We start from the raw sequence: 21,679 nt of genomic DNA, 5'->3' as shown, positions 1-21,679 counted from the left end.
CTATTTAGCCAGCTTGAGGAGAATTATGTACATAAAGTGTAGTCAAGAAGGGGGTGTATAATAATGCTTCCACAGTGACTTAAAAATTATTGTCTCTCACGTGAAATAAGAATTTGGTAGCTAATACATTTGGAAAAATAGCTTGAAATGCCCAAATCCGTACGCTTGGACAAAAATCTTTTCATAGAAAAAGTAAAAAAACACACTCATACCACACCAGCAAAACCTGATGACAGCTGAACATCCATCCGCATTGCGGTGGATCTCCTCAAGGAACTGGAATTTTTGTTAAGTGTTCTGGTTCAGAATTAGACACTTAATATAAAGAAAAATATATATGAAAATAAAAAAAAATCTTTTTCGAAGTAAAATTCTGCTTTAGCTATATTCCTTCTAAAACGCCTAGTTAGTGATAAGTAAGCACAATTGTCTCCTTAAATTTTTCCTCCTGATAAAAAATTGCTATTATAACTTTGAAGCTATGACATTTGGTAGTTCGAAATCTTCAATTAACATGCATAAAAGCATAATGTGATAGGACTTGGGGGTATTCAGCCCCCGCTAATTTTTTCTCTTGTAGTGACTGCTCGCCGTACATACAGCTTGGAGACATCCAGTCCTGGGTCATTTATCCTTATCCCGGTTTTGTTTTCACTATATAAAATTATGGACTGAGATCAGGGTCTCAAGTCCAGAAGTTTATCAAAAAGGATAATAATCACTAACAATGCAAATATCCTTGTAGATTTTCTTTTTAAATGAAGGGGATTTAAAAAATTAACCCCTTTGGAGACCAAACCAAAATACCTCTGGCCAATTTGGCAAAAATTAATAATAACTATGCTTCGTATAAAATTGTTGGTTCGCGAGTTCGCAAAATCGCGACATGAGAGATTCAAAAAAAACATTTTCATATTTCGCAGAGTATTTATTGAAAACTCTTCCGGTTTCGACGTATTACGGTCATCATGAAGAGATAACTTTGTGTTCTGTCATCTTTTGATAATGATCTGGTGCCTGCTGCGCAAACAGGCATAACTTTTAAAAAAATGTGAAGCCGCGAAAATTGACCGATCAAGATTTGGAGTGATATAGTCTGTTACAAGAAAACACACCCCATAGCAACAACCGAATGCCTGAATCTAGGAAGTGCTCGGACCAAAGCTCCATTCTCTGCACTCGAGAGCCAAATTTGGAGAACAATCATTAGCATATTAAAGAAAGCATGAACGGGAAAGAGTGGAAAATGACATCTGGTCTAGCCCAGGACGTCACCAAAGCCAAAAGTGAACACAGAAAATTGACTTCTCAATTTATGCTCTTCACAGCGGGAATGCAATGGGCCTTCATCTAAGCCCGTGGCCTCCACTTATGCCTTTCATCCCGCTACCCACGCTCGTCGTCAATGAGGACAATAAAGGATAGACAGATGCCGATCGCAAAGCTGTTGCAATTTGTATTGAACTCTAGGGTATGTGATTCCAGTCGTTACATATTTATCAAACGTAATCGTTTATATTCTCCGAAAGACAAATAGTTGATGGAACATCACCAGCACAAAACAAGGGATTTGCCATGGAAACTAACCAGTGCCAATATCAGACTTCTTCGGATTGGAATATCTCTGAGTAAGGGGGAAATGTCAAACCATGAAAGTACTCCGTACTTTTTTGCGTGTTCTGGGGATACCCACGTATTACTGCTAAAAAACCACAAGAATGCTCCAACGGAGAGTAGCCATTAATTAATAAATCATTTTAAACATTAAGGTGAGCATGCTAATAAAATATACCCTGGCCTATATTGACGCAAATTAGCAGTAAATGTTGGAAATAAAACTGGTAAAATTCGTGAAATGAGAGAGAGTTGTACATTTTCGATGTCTTCTGAATCATTCAATCGAATAATTTGATATTCCCAAACCTGATGATCTCACAAAAAATATAAAGAAGGATTTATGCAAATTAAAAAATATATATATTTCAGAATGTGGTATCCAGTTGCAACACAATTTAGTCGAAATCACACAATATTTCTTATAGTTCTCGGCAAGCATAAACAACTCATCAAGTTGCTAAAATTATTGATGATGTTATTATAAGTGATGACTATGTGATTACAATCATGTACCTTCTAACTGTGAATGAAAATTTTTTTAGATACCGACGTGTAACTTTCAAATATTTTTAAGCACAATTTTAACATAGAGTAAGTATATTCTAGAGGGCTCACGGCATAGGGGGGAATCGTATCGACAGTTTTGATTCACAAAAAGCGGGAAGATGGCACGACAGTAGCTAGCCAGAGGCGAGAGAGATCGCTTCAAGGTCAACTCGCCTATCCCCTTCCCTTCCCGCTCCCCCTCTTCCTGACTCAGTCCCCCGAGCCCCAAGCATCGAAGGAAGGGAACAAGATGTTTATATCGGCCTGATAGAGCATAGGAGGACAGGCGGCGCACAATGGCCCAGATCGCGAAAAAGTTGGACAAAAATCAGATTTTCGTTGGATGTCTTTGAAAATTGCTCTTTTCACGTTTTTGGCATGCTATTTTCATTTCTATAGTTATTTTCACAAAAAAAATATTATTTTAGGCGATACGTGGAACTTTAACTTATTAACTGGCCAATTGTAACGCTGACTGCATAGACGAACCCAAATCATGATAAAACATGAAAATAAATGATAATTAGTTATAAAGTATGAGTTAAAGATCTTTGAAATTAGTCAATAAACAAAAAAGGCTAAAAGTAGGGTTTTTGGGTTCATTGACTTACGTTAAAGAGGTGCGATTTCCAGATTTCGAGAGGTTCTTCTGTATGGACTAAAAGTAATTTTTAAATAAATGTCAAAATAGTATTTAAGTGACTCTTTCATTCTCATATAAGCATGGTTAATGATTTATAACTTTAAGAAGTATGTATTATAATTATTCATCATCAGATTCTTCTCAATCCCACCCAACCCTCTCCTCTTCGCATTCGCTCGCAGAATTTTGAGACTCATGCAAGACCAAGAGATCACGAACCTCCTGCGAAAGATCTTTAAGGCCCCGACATTTGTTCAGTCAGTTCCTCATGTGCTAATAAAAGGGTCCGATGTCAGGATCAGTCACCGGAAAATATTCTCATTCGTATGAATTCGAGATATTTTTCTCGCGTAATGCTCGCGGTATTTTCTAATATCTTTATGGCGAGATTCCTGGGCTTCCTCTGACAGTTCTCCATTAGGAAGAAGAGCCAACTCGATAACATCTGCACCATGTAGAAATACTTCGTGCTCCAAGGGTGGCATGTAAAACCAGCCATAATGTCTCACAAAATTATCCGCTGTATCTAAGCAGAACTTCTTAAATTTTACCGGATCAATCAAAAATCCGCAAGACAGAGATCTCAAACTAGTTGAGAATTGAAAGATTAACTCTTCTTCTACTCCTGCAAATTAATTGACTTCAAGCAGCTTCGTTTTCCTAATTTTGGAGCGCGTAGTAACATCAGTGAATTGGTTACTTGGCCTACCCCCTTGTATATCGGAAGTACCTGTTAAAAAATAAGACTACTAGAACAATATCCCAGGGGACCCCATGTCACCATTAAAATACTAGGAAAATACGAACCCGAGGTTCTTGGAAGGTTGCGAAATACATCAGGGAAATCAACAATTTTGTCCAACCATTTGCCATTCCTCTAAAAAACAAAAGAGATTGATCGTGAACTAGCTCACCATCTTCTCTCGTCGGAATAAAGCAATTTCATGTTCAAAAAATTAATAAGCTCAAGTTTTGCCTTTCATCTCCGTGTAATCTGAAACAACCCCCTAGATATGCATTCAAATTCCTTTTTCGAGCAACTATGGTTTTCTCTTTTTTCTCCAGCATTTTTCCGTGCAGTTCTCGCCGCGTAAAAGTCCATGAAATTTTTGACAGTCAACAATAATTACACAGATTTGTTAAAAACTACACAACAGTCTTCTTCCTACAAAGTTTAAATATAAAATTGAAGGGAAAATATGAAAAATAGTGCTGTGCCTCGTCTCAGACCAATTTAAAAAAAACGGAAACTAGAAACGGAAATAAATGAAACATAGTATGCCTACTCGTATGTGGTTGTCAGGAACTAATAAATCACTGAATCACATTTCTTTAGTTATCACAACACTATAACTTCTGTGTGAGATCACTGTTAAACACAAAAACTGTGGCCAAAATAGGACTTCTCCATTAGTAATGGGTATGTGTTCACATCGGCAGAAAAGGAGAAACTGAAGGGTAACAAAATGTTTTGACCGCTATTTGGACGGGGTTAAAAAGAAGAGCCATGAAAATGTGGCTATTCCCCCAGATAACTTGTAGGGGTAGGGTTGGACCCGTAAAGAGAATGTGAAATGTTTAGATTTTGTGCGAAAATGCAATGCCATGAAATAGCGGCGGACCTACAATACAACCCGTCCAAAAGGAGGCGGGTGGAGGGTAAAGACCTCATCTATTAACAAGTGTAGCTTCAATTGCAAGTCAGACCACCTCTAGGAAATTAACTCAAGTTGGGTGGTGCTCCAAGTTAAGATAACATAAGGTCCCGACTAAGGACCACTTCCCACGTCCCTAAGGTCCGGCATGTGTTCGGGTGACGGGTCTCTTGCCACTTCGGATTGAAAGAAAGGGAAGCCTGTAGTAGATTTTCCCATTAGCAGTGCATGTAGCCTATCGTATTTACTTCAATATATCACCAAAACGCAATTGAAGTCGTTCTGAGAAGCGATCGAATACAATACAATTAATGCTAAAGACCTGAAAAGGAGGAAACCGGTTGGATTTTTAATGCATACTGTGTGGAATACAACAAAGTTTATTTTTGTGTCCATAATATATATTTTATTAATTAAAATGCTCATTTGCAAACTTTGTTGTATTCCACACAGTATGCATTAAAAACCCAACCGGTTTCCTTCTTTTCAGGTCATTAGCGTTATCGTAAACCTCTAGATAAATACCTGAAAATATCGAAACCGGTTGAGTTTTTTCATTAATACTGTATTGAATACTAAATGGCTTAGTTTTGAATTTATAATGTCACCATACCGCGAAGTGAGTTCACAAAACATTATTTCAAATGTATATATACGTTCGTGATCGTCTATTTCATCGAATGGTGTGGTCCTAAAAGTAAAAATGAGCAAAAATTGGTCTCGATAGGCGATGGAAACTCTCAACCAGGAAATCCGAAATAATGAGTTGATCTTTAATAAGAAGGAAGCTATCTTTAGAATCGCAATACTAGGAGGGGAGTTTTGGAAATAATAAAAGATTTACTTAAGGTATCGAGACCGAATTCTACAGGTTATCTTTGTGGCGGGCATGCAATCCGAGCGAGCGAGCAGCTGGAGAAATGACCAATATGAAATGACGATTATACCTGTGAAACACTACAGCTGCCCGTTTCTATCACTATTATTTTAGGATAAGGGCCTTATTTTAGCAACTGCTAGATTAGGAGAGGAAAAATGTGATTTAAATGCACGTTTACGGCACTAATCATAACATCTTCTCAACCACAATATCCATCTAATTATTAATAATGTATTCACCACGGGAATAAACTGCGTCACGTTTGTATCCTGCCGTTTCATTCTGCCCCCAACCTTGCTGATAAGGGACATGCAAATATCCTCACTTATCGTCAATTATTATCGATAATATATGGGAACATCGGCGACCAACTCCTTCTCCATCATGTTTAGCATGCTTATTCCAACCATTCATACCCCCTTTTCCAGCCAATGCCAAGCTCAGCATTTCTTCTGTTTTCTTTTTTTCGCCTCTTCAATATTCAAGAGGCCTGTTCAGACAATTTCGCTTGCTAAAAAAGACAGAATCCTTCACTTCCATAAGCTTCCAAATTTGTTTACATAAATATCGTCTTTTTCCTTTTCGTCCAAATGATATGCATCGTGGGATACCCCCGTCCAGTTGCATCAAAATATTTGCACCGTTTGACCGTGGGACACCGGCTTAACCTATGTGGCCTCTGTTTCAGCGCTAGGCGATGCTTTTTGTCAAGGGCCCTGTGAATTGTTGGTTTCATCCTATTGGATGAAAATTTAGAACCTGCCCTATCCATTTGGACAAAACGGTGTTTTGTACAAATGATAGTACCAAAAGCCAGTTGGATGAAATTTTGACGGTGGGACAGGGTGCGCGTTAGTTGCATTAAATTTTGATGCAAATTTGACCGTGGGATATCGCACAGTGGGCGGAAATCGGAAAAAGCCGGACAAAATTACAAAATGACTTTTTTTGAGTTATAAACTTAAAACTTCGCAGGTATACTCAAAACTGATTGAAATTTAAGGATATGCAATTCATTTGACAAAGATCCTACCCGATTCTGAGATACACAGGCTTAAACGTGAGCAACGTTCCATGAAAACGCCCGTCTTCAATTTTCTCTGAAAATCTTCCAAAGTATGTAGAAGGTGAAGTTGTAGGTGGATTCTTGCGGAATAAAAAACCACATAATCTATTGGCATGGTGTTCTTTCTTTAATCTGCGCACGTCGGGAGCTGGATTAGCCGCGACGTGGTAATGTTATTGAAACTGTATGGGTTTTAACGCACAGCATTCACCGTTTTTATGTTTTTATTCAAGACACCGATTCTCAAATGGTCTGTGGTGAAGACAGTGGAAGTATTTTAGCCGAGGTGAGTGCACGTTTCATTGCAGTTCATTTCGTTTTCACTGGATACGATCGAAGACTATGCTTCTTTTAAAAGCGTTCAAACTTCGAAAAAGTGACTTGTTTTCCCGGGAATCATACAAAAGACCTACCAGAAAGATACCAGCTGAGACTGTTATACCTTCTGTACTCTCCGATCCCTCACCCCCAGGGTTTTACTGCGAAAACGGACGTTTTATGACACCGCAGAGCTGTGCCTAAGACAATCTTAACGGGGTATGTCGACGGGAACATCTAATAAGAATATTTGTATAAATTTGTACTATTTCAAATTTCTCTAAAACATCAAGCCTTGTGCCATTACTGAAGGGGTGAAGAAAATTATGGTTGAAAATGACAAGAATGAAAAGTCTGTACCAAATCAAGCCTTGTGCCATTACTGAAGGGGTGAAGAAAATTATGGTTGAAAATGACAAGAATGAAAAGTCTGTACCAAATGTTTGGCGAGAAGTGATGTTTCATCCCAATTTCCTGCACTTTCTATGTTCTTTCATTCTGATAATAAAACTTCTGCCTGTTTGACCAATGAAACTCAAGTTGCATGATTCACAATTAACTTTGTAAATGCCGGATTGATGGATGGGTTCTATTTTGTCTTTGTCACGACACAGAACTTCACCGAGAGTGCAAGGGTTGTAGAAAGAAACAGAATTTATTTTTGGGGAATTTGTTTGCAAGCCTGTTGGAAAGGTCTCCCACAAAAAATGACCGGCACCAATTTTTAGAATTCTCTGTGATGGCGGAAGGGAGCTAAGCTGAGAAATAGCTCGCGTTTTCATCTTTCTCTGAAGGATTTTAGTTTAAGTATTTAAGCTGTAGCCATTTGAAATTGCAATTGATTTCATTGTGGAAAGTTCACAATTGAAATTGACTGCATTTAAAGGTAGATTGACCTATCTATGTAACATTAAATTGAATGTAACATTTTGCGATGCATGAGATCTTATTACGGATTAGCACACTGTTCTTTTTTTCTGCTTTGGAAATAATCAAATCTCCTTCGTTTATCTTCTAATTGATTGATCAAAATCAACTTGTTTGTGATTAATTTTCATACGGTGAGATTTACTTGGATTAGCAAAAGTAATATAATTATATATATCGCACAATTTTGTTTTCCTACATTCTCGCGCCGGAGGGCTACTTTCACGTCGACTCCGTCGAAATTTTTTTTACATCAGATGGAAGTCTTTTAATCTTTTAAAAACACATCACTAGTTTTTACTCGTCAGGACATGAGTCCCCAACAATGGAGGAAAATGAGGATTACACCTCGGGAAAATCATTGCTAGGTGACATTTTAAGCCACTCAGAGGAAGTATCTCCGGAAAGGCTCGTCAATAGGTCTGTTACAGTTCGAAGTTTGGACTTAAAACTTTATGTTGCATGATCTCTGCCTTCTCTTCGGGTTTCCACCGCGTCCGTTGTCTTTTGGCGAGAACAGTTTCGACAAAAGCCAACGGACGCGGTGGAAACCCGAAGAGAATGCAGAGATAATCTGATCAACGCCGCGAAAATCTTCGAACCTACTTTATGTTGCAAGATTATAATAAATCCTGTATTAGTGTTGAAAATCTGTATTTAAATGAATAACTCGTCATCAAAGACAAAAAAATAGGTTTTGGTTTGTTAAATTGTGTACGAAAAGCAATCAATATCTAATATACATAGAATCAAATGTTTTATAACAATTAATGAATGGACAACTCAAGATTCTAACGCGATAACATATTTTAGCCTACGGATTAGGATTCCCCATGAGGCCTACGAAGCAAATTTTGCTTGCAGTTTCGATTCACAAAACTGCATAATAAGAGGTTTAATTCCGAAAAAGGGGAGGGCGTATAATTTTGAATCGCCATATTTTTCTAGTGCCGCAACAACTTACAATCGGAATATGCCAAAAATACTCCATTCGATATTCCTGTATAAATGCTCACCGCGTAAAATGTATCTTTGGATATTTAGTTTTTCGGCCCCTGGGAGAAGGGATTCATTCATATAATGAGGCAAAAATTTAAGCAATGAGTGAACCCGGGCTCAATTGCAGCCGCTATTTGTTTTACTTTTAAGAACCTCAACTAAATGCTAACGCTTAAAATAAAACTTTCCTCAAACGACAATGCGTCTTGTTATTGACGAGACGACGATTATCACAACTATGATCAGAATAAGGTCTCAAGGAAAGACAAAAACATGCATTAGATGATCCTCTGCCTCATACGTAAGACCCGAAGTAGAAAAATGGTAGAGCCGAAAGAAACCTTTCCATTTTCGACGTGGTAACAGAATGGGCCATTACTCATCCCGCTATCGAGCAAACAAATCAAGGTCACCGACCACCCCTATTCCCAAAAATGGTACTGCTGATCCATACCTCTTTGTGTTCGTTTGAAGCTGCGCGCTTAAGAATTCATTACCAAATACTTTTAAGCTTTAGCTACCAACTGTGGTGAAGAGGCTATGACCGTTAGCGAAAGGCAAACAGTGCATTGTTTTTCAGTGTAGGGATCCTATCTCGCATTCCTATTTTATTGTAATATTCCGACACTTGGTGTTGTAAATAGCATTTACACTTCACCAAAGTGAGGTATTTCCTATTTGAAGTTCTGAAGCACACTACGCGAAATGTATTCCATCCGATATGTTGATCGTTCAACGATGCGATGACCATCAATAAGAATTATATTGTCTCTTGAAGCGAAAAGATCTTACCTCACGGAAAATCTCTTCCTCGTCAAAACAAAACCCTCGCCACGCCAACCTATCTGATGGCAAAACGAACTCTTTTAGGAGGCGGGAGCTTTCTGCGTAGACCCAGGCCAGTAGGGAAAGCCTGACGAGGTGCGGCCATTAAAAATGCATAACTCCCCTTGTAATTGAGATAAAGTTACAATTCTTTCACCAAAAATAAATTTATAGTTTTGTCCAAATTTCATACGCTGCATATATGGACCTATATCGTAAGATACGAAAGTTAGCAGGCGATTGATTTTTACCCTGCAAAATTCCATATTTTTCGTCCGAAAGATATATAAACACACATAACAACGTTGAAACTGAGTTATGAACAAATTAAAGTTTACCAGTATGGAAAAAAATGTACTATAAACATTTCCTGCAAGTTTCAACTTTATACTAAGAACAGTCTGCCGGAAAATGGATTAGGAATATAAACTCGGAAAAGTCAAGTAACTAGCCGAAATTCGATAAAATATTTTTTATAACAATTGTTATAAACAAAATCGAATAATTAATGTCTCCACATAATGTAGCAACCCTTTCTGCTTCAGAATATATTTTTAGACTTGTGGAACGAGCAAATTAAAAAAATTGCCAAAACTCTTCTAGTGACATCTGGTTAATCGCTCTAGAACTACACCAAAAGCGTATACGATTTTTGTACGTGTGGTGAGCTCTCTATATATACTTACTCTATGATTTTAACTATTGAATCTCTATTGCTGAATGTCAGTTTTTACTCACAGATTTTACGCACTTCATAGCTGAGAGAATTCTCAACCACGGAGGAAGGCTCACACTGGCAATGGCTCACTTACCTGGAAAAAGAATAAACGTATAATTATTGCTACATAAAATTGAAATATACCACTTCCAAATACTATTCATTCCAATCTAATGCAGCATTTACAAAAGTGTTACTCAATATTAGCAAATGAAAACTTTGAGTAGTTATGAATGAATAATGCATACGTTGAAGAATTATTTAGCAAGAATGTATTCATGATTGCATGAGGAATATTGCTTATATAAATTCCACCTTATGCTTATTGCTATAAATAATTTTGAGTGCAAACGTTTTATATCAAAATAATCAATTATAAGTCATCAAACCACAAACAGACATAAGATGTAACAATAGATATTAATGAAAAGTACAAATTAACTAAGTTTTCATAATGTAATATCATAAAGACCAGAGAAATACGGGTGGCACAGCCTGACGTAGCAGCGCCGATTTTATTATTCGGCACGTAAGAATAAAAGGTTTCCAAAACATTATTTCAAACCGTAACGTATAACCTGAAGATTACCAATCGGAATAATATTACATGCCCCAACATCAGAATATCTACTGCAGCATATTTTTTCTCCTAAAAGTGCTCATTAAAACCCTTTTGAGCCCGTACACTACGCTCTGTCGCAGCAGATGATTAGCTAAGTCCTCTCTCGTGATCTACACTGCAGTATGGACCTTCAAAGGAATCAATCTCAAAAGTCCTCGTGGATGAATTGAGGAAAGAAAACGAGCAACACGGTGTTGCACAGATGCTATTTCTTTCGATCCATGGAGCGCCTTCCGTAATGCCACGGCAGATATAGGAACTTTGATCAAGCCAACCTCGCGGGATAAACGGAAAAGTTGGAACAAGGAAAGGAAAAAAAATTGGCCGACGCAAATGAGAGCGGCGAAAGGCGAAAATAAAAACAAAGGAACGAAAAATGGAAAAGAAGACCAAAACCCCATCCCCACCACCACTGCTGCTGCGGCCGTGCTACCGTCGTTTGTTTTTTTTCGCGCAGGGGGCACACACACGCAAGAAGAGGGTAGGTAGGTACGTACATATTTCAGAGGCGCAGTTCAATCGTGGTGTCGGACAAGGGACGCCGAAGCGGGCCGTTATTGTTCCGTTGGAAGGAGGGAGGGGATAAGAAAAGGACGCGTAAAAAACGACCGAACGGCAAAGAAATCCCGAACGTTCGGATAAAAACCCAACGTCCTTCATTCGCCCGAACCTTCCCTCATTCCTTCCTTATGCATCTCTCCTCTTCCTGCGAGCCGACATGGGCCGCTCTCTCCCCCTCTCTACGCGAACCCTGTCATTGATATGTTTTCCTTCTCTCTCTCCCAAACACCCGATCCTGCATGGAACAAGGGTCCCCCCTTCCCTTGAATGCTGAGAAGGCAGAGATGACCTATTGCATTAGGAACCGATATCGATGAGGATCGTCAATTGGATTCACAGCCCAATTTGGCATTTTCATCCCTCAAACGAATCCATAATAAATCAACAAATCCAGATATGAAAGATTCAAATGCCATGAATGCAAAATTTAAGAAAGAGAAAATTTGATGAAAGACAATCCCTCAGGCGTCGCTTAATGGAAAAAAAATTCTAATTGAATTGGATAATACGATGAGTATTCGGCAGATGCTTATTCAATATCAGACGCGTATTAAGAACTTCCACCAACATATTGAAACCGCGGTAAGAACTGAATGAAAGTCTATAAATTATAGAATAATTAAAAAATTCAGAGTGTGCATTTGGTCTTAAAATGGTTAGACGCCTCAAGAAAAGAAGAGGAGACCTATTATCTCCAAAACAATCCTCCCAAAACCGAAGAATTCATGCATGCATGTAGACACTCATTGTAATAAAATAATTATTATAAGAAATCCAGAAATTAATGAAACATAAAGAATTATAAATGATTCCTAATTCATTACATTTGGAAGTTCGTTAAAATGTTGACTGATAAATAGTCAGGACCACCTGTACAAGGGCATGCAATGCAGGGCCTAAAATTCCAGCCTGTACATTTAAGCCTTTCACAATTGACAGGCTGGTATATGGGCGTTACTTAGAACATGATCAAATCACTGACCCCCAGTCCTGCAGTGGGCATAATGTGATCGAGCTAAATTTACACAAATTTTTAAAATACGCTAAAAGAAACAACTAGCCTTCCATCTCCCTTTCCTCACGGTTTAAAGGAGTAAATGTTCCTATCATTAATCTCCAAAGCTATGACCCATTTAGTATATTTTCTCAATTCCTGGTGGTAATTATGTGTGTATCAGGAACTAAATACGGTTGTTCATGCCTCATCATGAATACAAAACTTTACAAGATTTCGCGCTTATTTTACTGAATAGACCGTATCATACTACGATAAAAGAATAAATCATTAAAACTTGAATAGATTTATTTTTACACTACGCGAGCAACAACGTAACATTGTCATCAACAAACGTGTAACAGATTTCCAAGAACCAACGTAGAAAGGATATCTCTACTGAAGTTCTAGCTGCCTTCGTGTGTTCCCCTTCATCTAAATCTACATAATACCCCGCAAACCGCCTAAAAGGCGTGTGGCAGGGGGAGTTAGGACACCAGCCGTTTACAGCTTAAAGAAAATAAATAAACGAAGTGCTCTAACGAGATTGGAACAAGCGTTTATTAAAGTCCTTTATGGTCCGGGGGAAAAACGAATTCGCATATCTATCCGTTCGGCAAAAAATCTCTCTTAATTTATCGCTTCTATCGGACCTGGAAATATAGTGTGGCTCTAATATTATGTTCGCTGTGTCGCTTTCAAAGATATCCATTCTCAATTGTTCAAGCAATCTAAGCCTAGCGCGCAGCCTCCGAGTCTCCAATGGCTCCCAACCTGATTCGCTTAACATCTGGGTAACACTGTCTGTACGCCCGTAGCAGTTTTTGACGAAACACGCAGCCTTCCTTTGTATTTTATTTAGTTCGCGGATTAAGTCTTTCTGCACGGGATCCCATACGCTCGCTGCGTATTCAAGGTGCGGTCGGACGAGAGTGAAATAGCACCTTTCTTTAACTTTCTCATCCGAAAATCTTCTCACAATACGCTTGACGAATCCTAATTTCTTCAGGGCTATACCGCAAATATTCTTTATATGTGTTCCCCATGTGAGGTTCGAGGTTATCGTTACTCCCAGGTACTTCACTTCGTCTGTTGCCTTTATGTTAATACCATCCACTGCATAAACATGATTAGAGTTGGACGAATTTCGCAAGAAATGTACCGCCATGCATTTGCTCAGATTAAGTTCGAGTCCCCACTCTTGGCTCCACAAATGAACGTTGTTTAAGTCAGATGATAGAATTTCATAGTCAGAATGATCACCAATTTCGCGATAGATGACACCGTCGTCAGCAAATAAACGTATTTTACTGCTATTGCGGGAGCAGAGATCATCTATATATATAAAAGAAAGTCGAAAATCGTGTTAGTTAGAACACTTATAACTCGAGAACGGCTGCACCGATTTCAATGAGATTTGGTTCTTTGGATTCGTCTCAGGCGGGGTTAACATATAGGCTATTAAAAAAAGGATAATTTCACAAAAAAAATTCATCTCTTTCCTATGGACATGCTTTTAGGAGTTATAGTAACACAACAATTGATAAGTCGGTCAAAACTACAAATTAAATAATTTGTTTTGTTTTTACCACTTTAATAACTGAATTTAGTAACAATATAACATTTTAATTTCTAAATATATTCAAAATATTAATTAAATTGAAATTGCATTTAAAAAAATTAATTCGAGCTAATTGTAAGCCCAGCCGTGGCCCAGCTCGAGTTTACACTTCACTACCGTGTTTGTAAACAAATCTCCAAGCAATTGTTGACAAACGGTAATGTCCGTGTTCCTGTCGAGGAATCGAGTAGTTTTAACTCTATTCCTTGGAATGATCCCGAAGAGTTCCAGAATATGATTTATCACCAAAAGAATCAAAGATAGTTGATTTAGCGAGCAAGAACGAAGATGTGGATGACTAAAACGAGGTAAATTCAAAAGTTCGTACTCTGCATGAATTCGAATCTTTTAAATGTGTAACAAACGAAGACGAAATCACCAACTATCTATCTGAATACTTGAATGTACCTGGCTTACCAAGGCACGATTTACAGAAAAATGTAGTTTCTGTGTTCATGATCTTTCGAAGCATAAACCAACCATAGTTATCCAACGGAACGTGCTTGGTGATTAAAATAATTGGTAATGAATATGATTCACGCAACTTTACTCAAAGGAAAATTCAAAGGTTAGGAAGTCCTTATTCCGTAGATTCCATGATCTCAACTCATATGTCCTTTTGAGCTTAAAGGTATTCAATTTCCAATTCGTGTTTTATTCGTGATAACGATTAAAAAATCGTATGGTCAGTCTTTCAGTTTTTGTGTTGTTTGTGCTCATGTGCTAATGAAAACCCATGATTTTCTCATGGTCAATTTAACGTGCTATGTTCACAAGTCGATAAACCATCCTCTGTATTTCTTCCTTCACTTCAAGTGCGTAGCTAGGATAGGGGGTTTTGGGCGCAGCTAATAGCACGGGTCTGTAGGGTATAGAAAACTCACTAAGGTGAGCGGGAAGTGTGGGGGCACTTCCACCTGACATTTTTTAAGATAAATGGTTCAAAATAGTGGGTTGTGCGGCTGTGTGAATAGATAAATATGTTTTGTTTGTTAGTCATCCGTCCCCCCAATACTAATAACAAAATCTTTCATAAAAAAATTCTCTAAGCTCTTGGGGGGGGTTTATCCCCCAAAACCTCCCCTCGCTGCGTCACTGCTTTGCTTCACTATATTTATTTAGCTTCATCCGCTTCATCTTGCGCCTGAGAACAAAACAAAAACTGTTGTTTATCAGAAGGTGCTTGACGCAAGACATTAAACCCGAATGTGTAGGGCTCACCGTGGTGCGTTTACGCATGCAGTACGTTTACGCAGTGCATTTTTTCCAAACAGAGATACTAAAACTGGCGCGCCCTAAGTCATTTAATGCGAATACTGCCTCATAGGGGCTTTTCTTGCACGATTTTGAGCATCAGTCAAGCGTCGGTCTGGGGTTGTGTCAACCTCCCCCCTGAATGGACCAAGTGTATGCAACAGACCCAAAACATTTTTTTACAGCTAATAACGCAAATAGCCAATGCGTATAATGAATGCGTATAATTTTTATTTCATGAACTGCTTTATTAAACCACAATGCCCAAAATTTCTTAAGCTAAAACGTAAGAAAATTTGTTGAAAAAAATCCGCGTAAACGTGCTCCGATCCACCTTATGTAGATTCAATAAAGAAAATGTCTTTCTGAGAAGCAGTTTTGGTACTCATTTACGTAGTTTTATTGAATTTGTATCCTTATTTTATTATAATAAATTAAACATGATTAAAAACGTTACAGCCGCTCTTGATTAATAAATGGTGGAAGTAAACTGTAAGGTCATTGATTGTTAGGCGGTACGAAGTTCGCCGGGTCAGCTAGTTAATGTATATAATGAACAACAGGGGGCCGATTACGCTTCCTTGTGGAACACCTGATGTAACTTTTACAACATCAGAGCTAATACCGTCGAGAACTACTTTTTGTTTACGATCTCTGAGAAAGTCGCGGATCCAGTTTACAACTGTCTCGTTTAATCCGCATGAGTGTAATTTGTATAAAAGTTTTTTGTGAAGTACAGTGTCGAACGCTTTCTTAAAATCTGGAAATAGTGCGTCAACTTGTCTTTTTGATTCACCAGATTTTAAAACGTCGTGAAGAAGGAGCGCGAGCTGAGTTTCGCATGATCTACCTTTTCGGAATCCGTGGTGACAGTCATGGAGGAAGTTACGTCTGTCCAAGAAAGTCATGATATTGCTAACGATGATATGCTCAAGTATCTTGCCAATAATCGAAGTTAATGAAATCGGACGGTAGTTGCCTGGGTCATGTCTGTTTCCCTTTTTGAATATGGGTGTAACGCTTGCAATTTTCCAGTCTAGCGGTAACTTCCCTTCGGATAGTGACTTCTTGAATATGATCTCTAAGTAAGGTGCGATCTGTGGAGCTAACTCCTTGAGGTCACGCGCGGGTATTCCCTCCGGACCCGGGGATTTACTATTCTTAATCGATTGCAGTTGTTTAGTTATCCCATCACGTTGGATAGATATTTCTTCCATCGATTCCTCAGTGCATGGGATGTCTAAATGAAATTGAGAATCGTCAGTAGCGTATACACTTTCGAAGTGGGAAAGCCCTCTTTAACTGTAGGTGCGTAATACATTTTATCGGACGTGAGGTATAAGCGGAGATCTTTCATTTATTTAATGCCTTTGTTTTGGGGAAAAGAGGATTGATATCTGCAAAGAAAATAATTTTTTCATCACCCAACCCCTTTTTTCCCCCCCTTTAATCCCCTTTGCCCTCTATAACTTTTCCTGCCACAGCTGTCCTCTTTTCTCGTTCCTCTCCGATGGTACTTTTTTCCTCTTCTGTCCCTTTCCCCACGGACAGTTCACCCTACCCTTTGATTTCCATTTTTTATCGCCAAACAAGTCACACGGAGCCTGGAGAAAGCTCCTGAAATCAACCCACATACATCTTGCCAATAAATCCAACTTCATGCACATACATCTTGCCAACATCGTGCTCCTGAAAATACCCATTATTAATGACGATTGAGTGATGAAAAAATTATTTTCTTTGCAGATATCAAACCTCTTTTACCCAAAACAAAGGCATTAAATAAATGAAAGATCTCCGCTTATACCTCACGTCCGATAAAATGTATTACGCACCTATTATTCCAACAAGGTCATGAATGTACGCTTCTTAATTCGAGTTTTTCTTATTAATATCAGCGGAAAACCAAGTGTTGCACTGAGTGCCACGCGTGCCCGCTAGTGTCAGAGAATATGGCGCGCCTGCTGGAGGGTTAAATTTTACGTCGTTAAAAACTACGGACAGCTAAAGTGCAAACAAAAAACACTTCAATCGGTGGACAGCCTATACATTACCACTAGAGATTTTAAAATGGATGGGATCTGGCGGAGACCAGGGGAAGATTGCAAAGGGCTATTGATTGTTGTTGATCGATCTATCGATGGACATGTTCATAATACATTATATAAAGTATTATCATTCCCCCACCACCCATTCTATCCATACTCCTTCTACTATCATGAACTTGCTTATCCTCTATTGCTGTGCTAATTCATTTTCCGTATCATTCACTGCCAGGGGTGTCATGGAGCCGGACCGCCGCGGCGTCTGGCAAAGCATCTGGTCAAAGGAATATTGTGTTTTTTATGCCATAAAAATCTTACAACTGCAACACCACCTGCTTATGTTCAAAGATTTTTGGAGACAAATGAGACCTCGCGCGTTTTTCAAAAATTGGTCATGTTTGAGCTGCTGCATCTCAGCAACGGATTAAATGTATGTAAAATAGCATACAAATCCATAGTTAGCCATCATTTATGAGTATTTATGCTACGTTTTAAGTCTCTGTCTCACAACAAGCCATTTTGGACTCAAGTCCGGCTTTTTCCGATTTCAGACCACTATGCGCCGTTCCGGCACAGCTTAACAAAAGACATATTAGTCAAATAAATGGAGAGCTGCGTTAAACCAATCTTAGGATTGTTGACTAAAGCGGATGATGCTGAACACTTTATCATTAATTTCTTTACCCTATAATTTCTCATGTTCACATTTGCAGCCAAAACGAAAATGTTTGTAATAAAATGTAAATAATTACTTGTAATAAAAGAACACACAAGAGTAAAATTTCTCTCAAAAAAAATTAAGAGAAGTGCGTTCCGGCACTGCTAATTTTTCCATGACGTCACTGTTCATTCATCTCAGCGTCACCATTCTCCTGTACACTCATATTGCAAAGGCCACCAACCTATTTCTATTTCCAACCCTTATTGCTCAGGTTTTCGGCTTAGCTTCAGAATCCGAGTCAGTATTTTCGCTACACAAACAAAAATATTATCTCATCAACTCCTTCCTGCCAGTAAACACCTCTTTTGCTGACGGATATCCTTTTCTGAAATCACAAGCTACTGCGACAGTTTTGCTTTAGCACACTCCTATTGAGAAAATTGATTCATAATGATTGTCTGATTATGTACACATGAAATAAAATACGAACCTCTACTTCAGACAAATTTTCTGGAAAAAAATTTTCACTCCACATCGCCAAACTCGCTCACAAAAATTATCATAAGCCACAGACGGAGACAATGAACCCACCGTCTCCTCAGTCATGGTGGGGTTATGTCACGTGACTACGGGGTTCCCAGTCTTGTCCACAAGCGCAAAGGCCAATGATCGCTCTTTCTTATCCTCTGCCCGGCTAGATCGAGAGTGGCGAAATTGGGGGACAGGAAAGAGGCGATAGGGTTGGTTTGGGAAGGGGTGGGGGCAGAGGAAACGTCATCAACCTGGCGCCAATCGTTCCAAAACGCGAACGTGGTAGCTTTATCTGGCCGTGGAAAATCTTTATCGCTCCCCTTGGATCTTATTTTGGATAGGACTGAAATATGCTGGACAATCCGACCCACACATACCCCAGCCCGACTAACGTAGACCCTCTAGCGTAGACCCCCTCCCCCCGCCCCCTGCATGCACTAGCACACTCCATTAGAAGTAGCGGCTGCAGAGTTCGGCAGTTCGCAAAAGGGAAGCGACCGACCGAAAGAGAGCAGGTCAAACGAAAATGGCTGCTTCAGTGAAATCGACTAAACGTGAACTTTTTTTACGGGTTATACACAATCGACCACAATGGATATGAAATTTGAAAGAAATTATATTTTCAATGGTTTATCTTGACATATTCGTAAAAAATAGGCAATGATATACGCCGAAGAGCGGTACTTAAAAAAATTATTATGATACAGAACTTAAAACTATTTTGTGCTCACGTAACATACAATGAAAATAGATAAATCAGAAGCCACGAATTCTAGTACACCACAACTGTAAAATGAGAGCCCCAAAACTCATCAATAACGAGTGAATTTTTTTATTTCTTTATGATACATAGATTAATACATTCCTCAGTCATAATATATTTCGTTCTTTAATGTGTAAACATCGATTATTCGTGAGTGTCGATACCATAGGGTGAAATTACACATGATTTCATATACCAAAATTTGATTTTGAAACATATATATCCCAGAGTTTTTGTCATCCCCTTAACCTCTTTTATGGTGTTCTAAATCCTTAAACCCTAAAATTCCACAGTAAAAGTTAAAACTCCTCTCACATACCAACTCAAAGAACCTACTGAAAATATCTACCGCAAAAAAATGGAAGAAACTGGCAATGTGTTTGGTCAAGAAAATATGCTGCTTCGGTGAAATCGAAGAATCATGAAATATTTTACGGGTTACACAAAATTCAGCACAACAGATTTGAAAATTGAAATAAAATACGTTTTTAATGGTTTGCATTTACAGATTCGTAAAATAAATGGTACTTTCGTAAAATAAAATAAGCGGTACTTTCAAAATAATCATGAAACAGAAATTTCACCTGTAACTCATTATTTTTGGGGCTTTATAGTTTTGATGAACGAGGTTTCATGGCTTTTGATTCATCCATTGGGTTGACCAAACGATTTTATGCCCCCATAACATATAATGGAAATGTATCATTATCATTATATCTCATTTTATCAATTTTTAAAGTAAAGTGTTCCAAAAAAGAATTTTCAAGTGTATATTCAGAAGTATGCGTGTTAATAAAATGTTTTATCAAGGATTTTTGACCGGCTGTTTTCCTCCTGTTAAATATTATATTTCCTCCCATAACTTTTTGGGGTTATTTTTGATGTCTCTGAATTTCTTAAAGTAGTAGGATGACTTGGCTTTTCTAATTTCATTATAAGTGAGATTTCTATATTGGGTATACTTTTTTCCTATGCGAAATATTTGAGGGCAGCTTTTGAAAGCGTCATATAATTTATCTCTAACTCTAATCATATTATAAAGCCTGTTTGACATCCACAATTTTTTAAATCTAACATTCGGTTTAGCTGAAACAGAAGTAGCCTATAAATATGAATTATTAAAATAACCATTTATCAAAACAAGCTGCTTGCTTAATAGGCTCCCTCTCAGCTAGAATAGTGTCAATATTTTTCTATAATAACAAAGAATTTATTATATTACCATCAATAATTGTTCTATGGGGATACCCAAACTGAAGATTTAAGAGGGGGTCAGGATAATTGTCATGTTTAAGGTTTATAGACACACCTGTGACATAATGGTCAGCCAACCTTGATTGGACAATGAAACCATTCACTAACTTTGTGTTACCTCTGAAAAGTATATGGTCTATTGAAGATTTTGTTAGTAATTCTCCCTCAAGCTCTTCTCTGATTTTTCCTTAAATCACATTAATGAAACCCAGAGAACTCAGAGTATCTTTATGTTCAGAGACGATATTACTTTTCCCTTCATAATCAATATTTATGTCACCTAATATAACAACATTGTTATGAGCGGTCATAAAAGAGAAATTAAGGGCTTCTTCTAATTCATGTATAAAGTCTGTTGCCTTTAAATTCGGAGGTTGGTAAATGCCCATGACATTGGCCGAGGTGTGAGGCAAGGCTGTCCTCTATCGCCGCTGCTCTTTAACGTGTACGCTGAAGAGATGGTAAGGGAAGCGTGGGATGAGTTAGAAGCTGGGATAAAAGTGGGAGGAATGATGTTCAAATCAGTGAGATTCGCGGATGATCAGGCGCTGATTAGCCAGTCAGCAAGGGGGCTTCAGGCTCTAGTGGATGCGTTATACGAGCGTTGCGAGGAATATGGGATGAGGATTAATCACAAGAAAACTAAGGTAATGCGGTTTTGTAAAGCATCACGAGCGAGGAATGTGAGACTTAATATGAAGGTGGGTGGTGAAAAGCTTGAGCAGGTTGAGCAATTCAACTATTTAGGCAGTACGTTAGAGGAAAACGGATACAGTAGTAAGGACATCAGGAAGAGAATAGCATTAGCGAAGGAGGCGTTCATGAGCAGGAAGGAGCTTCTAAGAGGATCGTTATGTAAGAGTTTAAAGAAAAGGTTACTGAAGAGTTTGATCTGGAGTGTAGCTCTCTACGGTGCGGAAACGTGGACACTGAGGAAAGAAGACGAGAGAAGATTGGAGGCATTCGAGATGTGGGTATGGAGAAGAATGGAGAGGGTGAAATGGACGGAGAGGAAAAGGAACGACGAAGTGCTGGATATGGTTGGCGAGGAGAGGCAGCTTTTAGATGAGATACGCAGGAGACAGATGGTATGGATGGAGTTAGTGCTTAGCGGGGAGGGGATGTTGAAAATGGTGTTAGAGGGTAGAATGTTAGGTAAACGAGGGAGGGGAAGGAAAA

This window comes from Ischnura elegans, chromosome 8 (assembly GCF_921293095.1).
Source record: "Ischnura elegans chromosome 8, ioIscEleg1.1, whole genome shotgun sequence".
NCBI classification, from domain to species: domain Eukaryota; kingdom Metazoa; phylum Arthropoda; class Insecta; order Odonata; family Coenagrionidae; genus Ischnura; species Ischnura elegans.
This window is presented reverse-complemented; position numbering follows the sequence as displayed.